General features: G+C 54.6%; 1 long non-coding RNA gene across 2 annotated transcripts in view; it reads left to right on the top strand.

Moving 5' to 3' along the window:
• The first annotated feature begins 678 nt into the window (after nt 1-678).
• Nucleotides 679-7676, top strand: part of LOC109118621 — a 67910-nt gene continuing 60912 nt past the window's right edge. Inside the window, exon 1 of one of the 2 annotated variants that reach the window (XR_002025979.2) lies at nt 679-798. This is a non-coding gene — a long non-coding RNA (uncharacterized LOC109118621). Of the gene's footprint in view, nt 799-1678; nt 1974-7676 lie in introns of those variants that run through there. The other variant, XR_002025978.2, reaches the window with a different exon arrangement.

Here is a 7676-nt window from a genome sequence, read left to right as displayed (position 1 = left end):
TGAGGACAGCGGCCCACACGCAGGCAGGGCCCTTTGGAGGGAGCTGGGGAACTGGCCTGTGCTGCGGGGCCCGCCCAGCTCCCTGGGCCCTGGTGCCCCTGTGCTAGCAGCCTTCACACCCAGTTCCATGTGGTGGGGAAGAATTTTAGAAGGAAGTAGAGAGAGAAGCTTCACCTTTAAGACCCAGGGAGCCCCCAGCCTGCTAGGAACACAGCGCAGGTGGCACCACGCATTCTCCAAGGTCACCTTCTGTCCCTGGCCCCTGGATTGGGACTCAGCGTCAGAGGTCAGAGTCCCTCCCACGCTGTGTCGCAACTCACAAGCTTGCTTTTCTGTCCTTGCCTTTGCCTGGTGCCTGTCTTTCCTGTCACCTCGGCGGTGCTGCTGTTCACGTCGCTCTTCCCTCAGTGTTCCCCCAGCGGGGACCAGGAGACGAGTGCCGAGGTGGCCCTGGGACAAAGATCTCAGGGCCGTGAGGACAGCGTGCAAGGTGGCGTTGCTGATAGTTACACCTCAGTTCCTGGTGCTGGGGACACAGAGGGGATACAAACAGCACGTGGGGAATGTCCATTATGTCACGTGGCAGGAAGGGCGGAGGGAAAAAGGGAAGCAGGAGAGGGAGGTGGAGTCTGGGGCAGGGTGAGTTTTGGGGCTTATTTCTCATTGTCCCGAGCTGGGTTGGCTCAGAGGAGAAGAGTCTTTGGAAGCGTTTTCTATAAAGTGTACTTGTGCGTCACACTTAAAACTGGTGGCCCAGGATGCTGCCTCCACCCCAGTGAGAATCCCTGGCGACATGAGGTATTTCTGTGTGTTTGTGTGTGTGTGTGGCCCTGGGGATTGAACCCAGGGCTCTGCATTGTGCTACATTCCCAGCATCCTGCTCCTCTATAGTTTTTAATTTTGAGATAGGATCTTCCTAAGTTGCTAAGTTACCCAGGCTGGGTTTAAAGTTGTGCTCCTCCTGCCTCAGCCTCCTAGAGTGCTGGAATGACAAGAGCGTCTCTGTACCTGTCACAACCCCGTTGATGACTGCAGGTCTGGCTGCCTCCAAAAGTGCTGCTCGGGGCTGGTGGTGGAGGCATAGAGGCAGCCATCGGCTTGTGCGCTGACTGTTGGGGTAGTGGGTCTCTCAGCGAGGGGGACATGGCCCCCAGACATAGCCTGTGTTGCTCTGCTGTCCTGAAGGTGAACATCGCCCTGTTCTCAGGTCCTCGCCTGGAGTGGGGAGTGCTCTGACCCCACACTCTTCCGTGCCACCATGCGCGGCCTCGGTTCTCATCAGCGGCTCCGTCCTCCTGCGCCATCAGCCCGGGAGCGAGGGCCACAGAACATCTCCCTCCGGGGCCAGGTGGCAGGTCTCCCCGCCTTTTCAACCCTGGACAAGGCTTCCCAGGTGTTGTTGTTTGTCTGTTTGTACTTTGCTTCTGAAGCTCAGATCAGGAGGGTGAGGCGTGGAACTACCAAGAAGACCACTGGGAGGTTCCTGGAGCACTTCCATTTTTTAATAGGCGGAGCAATTGTTTATATAGTCAAGGAGCAAGGGGCGGGACAGTGATACGTAACATAACATGATTGGTTGATCTTTTGGGCGAGCGATGGAGGAAGCGGATAGGAGGAACGGGATGTCCTTCAGCTGTCTCTAAGCCAGTCTCAACGCACAAGAGTGAGCATGCTCAAACTTCTGAGTATCCGCTAGCCTGCTAGGAGATGTGTGTGAGGAGCACCTGGCTCAGCCATGCTTGAATTTCTCTCACACCCAGGCCCATGGGGCGCCCTCCTGCCTCTGCAGAGACTGTGCTGATATCCCTCTGACGGACATCCGGCCCAGCAGAGGCTGGCTGGCGGTGTTGCCACTGAGCAGCCCTGCGCATGGGTGTAAGGCACCGTAAGGCGATGGAGCGGCTGGAGGAAGCTGTGCCTCTGGGACGCTGTGGAGGACGGGGCGGAGCAGGCTTCCCTGACTCACTGTGCAGGTCTGTGCCTGCCAGGCTCTGGGCAGAGGGACCGGTGGCTGGGAATGGCAGCCACAGTCACAGGGGCGTGGGAGGTGGGAAGGCACTGAGCCCAGCAAGTGAGTCCCTGGGCCGGGCGGCCACCAAGGGCATCAGAACTGGATCTGGGACGCTGCAGGGCAGGAGTGGGTCAGAGACACAATGCAAAGCAGGGGGACTAGGCTGACCAGCAACAAGAGGCCGGCAGGGCAGGGCAGGGCCAGGCTGCGCCAAACCTGTGGGCAGGGTGCCTGTGGCCTGCGGCTTTCCTCGCGCCATCCCTATCCCTATAAGTATCCCTCGGGGAAAGAGGGGGGCTCTGTTCACACAGAGGCATCCACACCTCTGTGTGGGTGTCGGTTGGAGGTTTGGGCGTGGCCAGCGCCCCAGCACATGGACACCTTGGAGGTCAGTGGGCAGCTCTAGGACAGCTCCACGGGTCCTCCAAGGACGCACACAGCCCTGGGTGTCTGGAGGCAGGACTGGGCGAAGACCCCTAGGGAGACAGTCAGGGGTCATCAGTACCCAGGGAAGGAAGGGTGTGTGCAGAGTTCCTTTTATGCCATCTAGGAAAACTGGCTCTCCTCTCTACCTGTGGAATGGGATCAAACCCAGGGCTGCTCCACTAGCCCTATTTATCCATTTTTTAAAATTGGAAACAAGGTCTTGCTAAGCTGCCCAGCCAGGACTTGAACACCCAGTCTCCTGCCTCAGCCTCCCAGAATGCTCGGACCATAGGTGTGCACCTCTGCCTCTGGCATTGCACTCGGTGTGGAGGCTCCCTTGGTGAGACACTGGCCAGGGAAGAGCACAAAGAGCTGCAGGGCAGGGAGCAGCAGGTGGCGGGTGGGGAGCAGGCAGGCCAGAATCATCTGCATGGGCTTCACCTGCGGCCACTGCCGAGCAGGTGCAGCTGTGGGCCTGGTGGGCGCCATGAGACCCGGGGGCCTACTACTTGTGTAGGCGCCGCAAGAAGCGGTGTTAGAGTGATTTTAGCTTGGGGAAGTAGGGTCTCTCAGCCTAGTCTCTTTCCTGTTGCAAATAGTTCATGATCTGTGAAATTTTTACCCCAGCAAACAGAAAACCCAAGTTTCCACTATAGTTGCATAAAGAGCAATAGAATACTCTATGCTTTCATGTGCTTCAGATTTGGAGGAGAGATGTGGCAGCAGATAGGAGGGAGCCTCCAGTTTATAAATATCTGGAAGGTTCTGGTTAAATGTGATCCCGTTCCACCAAATGTCACTAAACTGAGGGGAAAGGAGTAAAGTGTCGTAAACATCCAGAAGAAAAGAAGGGAGAAAACAAAATTTAGGAGCTGGAAAGTAATTGGGCAGTGGTAGAGGTCTCTGTCCTTTAGAGAAAGTGAAAACTAAGTGGATGTGGGGAGGAGGCCAAGAAAAGGTGAGGGGAGCACCTGGGAGAGAACCCCAGGTTGGAGCCGCTGTCTGAACACAGAGCCCAGATCCTCTTCCCCAGCCTGGACAGCCTTGCTCCTGCTGGCCTTTGACTCCTACCACTCAGCCTTCGGGCGCTGAGGGCCGGAGGCTGTGGCTCAGGACCCCAGGCTGAGGGAGGAGGTTGAGATGTGGTGGCTGATGTGGCTGCCTCAGTGGCTCTGCATGTGGATAGCCAGGGTCAGCACCTCTGGTCCAAGAGTGGACGCTCTGTCCCTGGACAGACTTGCCAGGGAGACATTAGTGATGCTTCACAGAGAAGGCCGGGTCTACAGGAGCAGTGACATGCACCGGAAAAAAAGAATTTTCACATCAAGTCGCTTCCGGGTGGTATTCGAATGCATTGTTCTTACTGAGGAATGGAGAGGCCGTGATCAGCAGGCATGTGAGGAATGTGTCTAAGATGACGTTAATTAAAACAACAATAAGAATAAAACAACAGGACTCGAAGGAAGGAGCAGAAGGAAACAGAAACATTAAAAAGAAGTCTCCCCCAAATAATACCCTCAGAAATACAAAAAAGACACTCTAAAGGAAGAACTAGATTCTACTTAAACAACAGCGCCATTCAGAGACCAGGATGAGCTTTTGCAAATTAAAAAGCCAAATAAAGTGGCCACATAAGCTTGGAAAAGTTGAAGAAATCTAAAAAATAGAACAATAAAATGTTTGGAAAGGGGCCGGGGACTTAGCTCCGTGGTTCCACCGCCTGCCTCGAAAACACAAGGTCCCAAGTTCAATCCCTGGTACCCCCCCCAAAAAAAAAGTTTGGAGAATGTGAGAGAAAAGATAAGAAAGCTAGTGATCAGGCCAGGAAATAATGACTTCCAAGAAGACAGAAAAGAGGATGTGGAAGGGAGAAAATGACCTAAGAAATACTAGAATGAATGGGGGCGTTTGTTCCATGTTAGCAGGCCTGCCTAGGGCGTGGTAGGGAGGTGAACCAGGACCATAGCTGTGAAGTTTCAGAACCCTGGGGCTGAGAGGACGTCTTAGGGACTTGGCAGAGAAGAAGGAAAGAGGAGGAGACAGCCAGGTCCTACCGAGGGCTGGCAATGGTGATCAGCAGGCTTCCCCGGGTCAGGCTGGAAGGGGCCCTGGCCGGGCACCACCCAGCTCGGGGACAGTGGAGTGAGGGCCCCACATGTCTGTCTGTGTGCCATGGTCCAGTAGCTCACCTGGGTCTTGGGCTGCATGAGCGCTCTCTCCCTGCACACAGAAGTGTAAGGCTGTCTGGACTTCAACCCTCTGGGGCACGTACTCAGCAGTGGACTGTGGAACTGTGACGCAGCTCTGTTTCTGCGTTTTTGAAGAACTTCTGAGCTGTTTTCTACAGTGGCTGTACCACTTATACTCCCACTAACCATGTAGAAGGGTCCAGTTTCTCTAAATCCTTAAACATTGTATCTTTTTTTGATAATAGCCACCTGTTATGGAATGAAAGTGTTTCCTAAATTTATGTGTTGCGCTCTAAATCCTCACCAAACACTGGCTCTGTCAGCACTTTGACCGTGGCCTCCTCAGCCTCACAAACAATGAGAAATGCCTTTCTGCTGTTTGTACGCCCTCTGCTCTGTACAGCAGCCTGAAGCCAAGGCGCTGTTCCCACAGGTGAGAGGAGGGGACCTAGCACGGGTTAGGCTCACATTTCCCTGTGGTGTGCGATGCAATGGGACGCCTTCCACCCTTGAAAGAAGGAAATCTGCCATCTGCCACAGCCTGGATGACTTTTTCCGTAGTGGTCCCCGTTCCCTGCTCCCACTGACCACGTGCAGAATTCCAGTTTCTCTTCATCCGGGACGATGCCTGCTCTTTTTTCCCTTTTTTTGGTAGTAGCTGTTTTCTTTTCTGTACTGTCATATACTCCTCATTTAATTTTTATTCTAAGGGCTGCTGTTATACCCAGGAAACCCAGCATAAAAGACCTGCAGTGGACACTGAAGGACAGTAGGTACTTCTGGGTTGACGTGAGCATTTCAGAGAAGCTGGTCTCAGAAGGCTGACCAGTCCCCTGCCTCAGTTTCCCTCACTGAGCCCTTGGGTGGAGCCCACAGGAGAGTGACACCCTGATCCTACCTCAGGAAGCGAAGGAGACAGGCTGCTCAGGAGTTCCACAAGAGCCCGATGAACTTAGAAAGTTATGAATACCAGTTATTGTAATGAAAAGCATCCATTCAACCAAGTATCTTGGCTTTTAGGAAACAGTGGGCCAGGCTGTCGAAGTTGAAGCAAAGCCACGAGCACGAAGCTCTCTGGCCCGCCTTGGCACGGTTCCGGGGGTCAGGACCGAACCTTCTGTGCCAGGCAGCCCCCCTGCGAAGTGGGTGCATGATGCCCTTGGCTTGTCCAACCCTGTTCTCAACGCAGAGCGTCTTGCAGGTAAATTAAAGCTCAGCAACACTCAGTAGTTCCGCTGCACACACAAGCGCAAGCCCAGCCCTTCCCACACCACCGCCTGCAGAAGCCAGCTCAGAACGAAACACAAACCCAAGGAGCTACAGTACTTTAATGGCAGCCATGAGAGAAATCGCCCCAAATTCTTTTTTAAATTCCTCATTTTAATCTCCTGTTTTTCAGCTGTCTTGACTTTAAAGCTTCTGCAGAGGGAGGTTAGTTGATTTCTGTCTTGGGTTCCCTGAGCAGTGCTGATCCCAGTGTGGCAGCTGGAGGGTCATCGAGGTGGGACTGATTTATTCCTGAAACTCCAAGGTGCACAGATTTTTCCTCTTTTCCCAATATTTCATCATCAGAGAATAAAATTTAACCTACAGCCCTCTGTCCAATGACAATGTATAAGTGGTTTCGAGCTATTTAAAGAAGAAATTAGGATGGAGAGAAACCTACTCTCCCGAGGGAAGTGAGCATCCCTCACGTATGCAGTCAGGAGTTGGAAGTTCTGCCCATCTTTCAGCAGCGGCCCTTTCTATCCGCACATCTGGGAGAAGAGCGTGCGTGCCGGGTCTTGGAGACCGTGGTGGACGGGACCGAGGGAGAGGGACACACAAGAGGACAGAGGCACTTTTAATCGGAACGGCGCACGGGCAGGGAAGCCTGGTGCTGGAAAGAAAGCAGCTCTGTCCCAGCCTGTGGGCTGTCAGGCCAGGGGACGTGGGGACAGCCCCTTCCCCTGGCCACTACTGTCCTCTCCACCCCCTGGGCAGGAGCTGGGCTTCGGGGAGCTAAAGTGACACGTTCAAGGCCACACAGCTGAGCTGTGCCAGTGCTGGTGAATCCACACCTGCGAACCCGGAGCCTGTGGGTTTCAGTTTTGGGCGTGCACATCTGCCGTGCAGCTTCCTGTCCTCGTGGGGAGCAGTCCGTACGCACCCTGAGTCTTTTCTATCCCCTCCCTCTCCCTTGCCTCCCTCCATCTCTTGGTCCCCTTCCCTTCTCACAGAAGGTCTGCGTCCCTGTTTCCTACTGTCTGTTTTAGTTTGCTCTTCATTTATATGTCGGGTTTCTCGTATAAGAAGAGATTGACTTCACCTAACCGGGAAGTTTTCTGAGTCCAGTGCGCCATGTCCCTCTGAGAAGAGCGTGTGGGCCCACGGTGGGCGGTACACGGAGAGTCACCCGGCACCTCCAGACCTCACTGTGTTGCCCAGGGCTTGCGTGGCCAGCGGTCCTGAGGTCCCACTGCAGGCCCCGGGCTCTCTGTCCCGGCAAAAGGGGAGTCCACACGATGGGGACACCTGGGTGCCAGGGGTGAGGCGGGCAGGGCCGGCAGAGGCACGTTAGGGCCCTAATGAATTCGTCTTCCACTGTACAGTGACTCCCTCCGTGAGCTGTCTCCTGCTGTGATTCATCCCTGCTCTCCCAGGTCTGCTCTGAGCAGACGGCTGTTGATAGGGAGTGTTCAGTGTTGAATGAGTGAAACACACTAATGCATGTTCCCCTCGGCCAGAGATAACCCCGCGCTCCACATGATGGATGTGACTTTTACAGGGGAGCGGTCTTGGGGAGGGGGCTGCTGGGCTGGTGAGGGTGGGGCGGTAGCTTGCTGTCTAGCAGCCTTTCAGCCCGTCTGTCTCCGTCCCTGCCTCTCCATCCCTGCCTCTCTCTGTCCTTGCCTCTCTGACACCCGACCATTTTGGAATGTAATCTGTCTGCCTGGTCCCTACACTCATGGATGTAAATAACGTCCCCCAAAGAACCCCACACCTTTTTCTTCCCCGGTCATAATGAGGTGAAGAAGCTCAGTTATGGGGAAAACCGAGAGCCACAGAGT

Source organism: Fukomys damarensis, unplaced genomic scaffold (genome assembly GCF_012274545.1).
Source record: "Fukomys damarensis isolate Sample0158 unplaced genomic scaffold, DMR_v1.0_HiC HiC_scaffold_11, whole genome shotgun sequence".
Taxonomy (NCBI): domain Eukaryota; kingdom Metazoa; phylum Chordata; class Mammalia; order Rodentia; family Bathyergidae; genus Fukomys; species Fukomys damarensis.
The sequence above is the reverse complement of the archived record's forward strand: the minus strand, read 5'-3'. Positions and strand labels throughout refer to the sequence as shown.